We start from the raw sequence: 3,216 nt of genomic DNA, 5'->3' as shown, positions 1-3,216 counted from the left end.
CTTTCTACCCTTGTTCTTTCGGCGCTCCAATTACAGATCCGCAGACGATATATATATATATATATATACCTTGCTGTATATTATATATATATATATATATATATATATATATATATATACATATCTACTACGATCCAACGACGTGCGAACACGGATGTGCGAATCATCGTATCGTTCATAAGAGAGTCGGAACTTAAGTTCCGGAATAATGTTAGGAAAATACGAGCGTGTTTCTCGGAGCGAAGAGGCCACATTTCCCTTTTCTATTGCGGCACATTCTCATCCACACCAGCAATGCCGAGAGTCCCGCGAACAGTATCGCTGGACCGATATCGCGACAACATCTCGACAACGTCGATTGCGAAGGGCCCGAATAAATTTACGTAACGAATGACGGAAGGGGGGAGGGGGAGGGGGAGGGAAAGCACGCGAGCCGCGGGCGTGCGCGCGATGAGTTTGCAGATACACACGTGCATGCCGAAGCACGTGTCGCCGTTGCTTCGCAAAATAATGCTAATAACGTAGCCGCGTTAAGTTCTTTGATTTATCGTTCTCACGCTAACAGATGTCGTCCACAAACATTTACGATGGCAGGAAATCGTGATGATGACTCATGCAACTAAACGAGTATCTCTCATGATCTCGGGATATTCGGGGGATCCATTTCGGGAAAAGATCTTCGAATGTCCGGGATTAATTCGTTTATTCCAGTGGAGACGAATGAAAAGTATACAAGTCGTAATAGATTGTATGTAAATATTCTGGCTTTAAAAATGTATCTTTATTAGAATACTTTTATCTCTCTCATTCTATTTCTTTCATGTCATTTTGAATATTCTACACATATCATGATAATATCGTAACAATGTATATTGTAAAAACATATAATGCAAAAACGTACGTTCTATAAATGGTGTAAAAAAAAGGTAAACATTTTTTATTCATTTTGTAAGAAATGTATATATAAGTTGTTTTTATAATATATACTCAGCATTAGTATAAATGCTAGAATATTGAAATACCTGTGTATATAAAAAAAAAAATATATTAAAAATAGGAAATAAATAGGAAATGAGAGAGAGATAGAATATTATTGTTTTTGAAATAATAATTTAATAATACCACTTTAAATTGTATATCTAATTGAATTTTGTAACTGCGATTTTAATCGAAAATTCTTATTCTAAAATTTTTTAATACAAAATTTTTTTTCTTAAAAGTAGGTATACAATGTGAAAAAATTGGCTTTCTGTTGTGTACGTGAGATCATCCAACTCAAATGAGACATTTTCGTTTATGAGAAGGAAGTTGCTGTCATCTATGGGTCACTGGCAAAATTAAACTGTTTATTTGCTGAAAGATAAGGAACATTCAGAAGGTAAAGAAAATTGTCGATAACAAACTAGGAGTCGATAACGTCTGTTATCGAAGCACGATAAATTCATAGATTGAAAAATATTAAAGTTATTTTTTTAAACGTAAAAATGATATGCAACAAGAAATATATATTTCGCGCCATGTGCACTAATTATAAAAACGTATTGAATGATTATTGTAATAAATTAAAAATTAAAGGTTGTGGTTTGTGTATCTTTGCGCCAAGTGGTATCGACAAACCCTACAGATATGATAAGCTCAGAACTTGCTTTATAAGAGATTGGTCACGTACATATCATTGAATGCAAAATTTAATGATAACGAGATACGAATGCGTATCATTTTCCTGTTGCGAGTGATTCTTATTGGCTTATTATTTTATATAAAACTTTTAAGATTACAAAGCCGCTAACTGAATGCAGACTCGCAGTTAAACTGAAAACACATTCGCACAATGCAAAACTTATGTGAGACGGCGATGAGATTGATATTAAATGAATATAAATATTTAGCACAAATTATCTCTCAATGTGATATATTTTTACGTTTTATTTCCGTAACCCAGATGACAAAGGGTTGTTTAGGTTATTTAAATCACGATTATTCAGATCGTATTCATCATAAATAGATTGAGTTACATTTAATCTCTTTGTGTTGAGATAAGATTCGAGTTTCAAACCGTTTTGATGTCCGGTAGAGTTACGTGTGATTAAAAAGAGATCGTCTATACAACATGTATATTTAAAGGACATCTTCGTTAAGACATTTTTGTAATAACTTTATAAGACGTAAATTTTATAATGTCAGTGATACATAGAGAAACCTAAACAGAGAAACTTAAAAAGTATAAGACTTAAGCGATAAACAAATTGGCCAATCGAGACTTGTCGAAAATATAAACTTACTATTTTTAAAGTCTCGGCTATAATTAGTTGGTTTACGACGTACTGCTTAAATTTTACTTCTTACGTTTTTCTATGTGCCTAAAAGACGTACGTCCTGTAAAACGGTTTAATGTTGTCCAGGTAGTCTTGTCGTTTCCATGATGGACTTGTTTCTCGAAAGATATATTACCCACGTTTGCTTCTCAATTCAGGAAATAATTTCGAATTCTTTGAGTTTGTTTATTAATAGAAATAATGCGTCTGATAGAAAAATTTGTCTCTGTATCTTGCACTGTTAAATTCGCATTCAATTTCAGTTATTTTTAACCATTTTTATAGATCTCTCTCGTCGCTGCTTTTTATTTCAATATGTCGTGAATTTAACCAAAACAATGTTAATTGAACTAAACCAATGTCAAAATAATACTTTTTTTGTCAAAATAATAAATTTCGACACACATGTCAGTTAACAATAACAAAATGTTATTTAACTCAAGGTATTTAAATTTTATCCTTTAATATATTTAACAATGTGTAGAAGTGTCCTCACAGTGTTCTTTGAAAATGGGGGTCTGAGTCTTTACCTGCGATTTTGCAATGACCGAATTTATACGGTGACGAAAAAAAAAATGTTTCCGCCCGGGATCGAACCGGGGACCTTCCGCGTGTTAGGCGGATGTGATAACCACTACACCACGGAAACTTGTTGGGAGTACGGACTTGCTGCACGTGTTTTCGTGGGACGATATCTCTAAATTATCTGGGACACACACACACACCGCATCTATGTTATGTGTTATTATACAAGAAAAAAAGATATCATTGTTTTTGCAGCATATTTTTTTTCGCAAGAACGTCATCTAACTTATATGATTATGCTGTTACGACTAAAATTATCGACGCTTGTTATTCTGCATGCCATTAATATTCCTTTTTCCTATTTATTGAGTCATCA

General features: G+C 33.3%; 1 non-coding gene across 1 annotated transcript; it reads right to left on the bottom strand.

Moving 5' to 3' along the window:
- Nucleotides 1-2,891: 2,891 nt before the first annotated feature.
- On the bottom strand, nucleotides 2,892-2,964 carry Trnav-aac (transfer RNA valine (anticodon AAC)). Its single transcript has one exon. It is a non-coding gene; the product is annotated as a tRNA-Val (tRNA).
- Nucleotides 2,965-3,216: the final 252 nt, after the last annotated feature.

Source organism: Temnothorax americanus, unplaced genomic scaffold, assembly GCF_048541705.1.
Source record: "Temnothorax americanus isolate GAGA-0224 unplaced genomic scaffold, ASM4854170v1 Scaffold5, whole genome shotgun sequence".
Lineage (NCBI taxonomy): Eukaryota > Metazoa > Arthropoda > Insecta > Hymenoptera > Formicidae > Temnothorax > Temnothorax americanus.
Note: the sequence above shows the minus strand (reverse complement) of the source record. Positions and strands in the feature narration are given on the sequence as shown.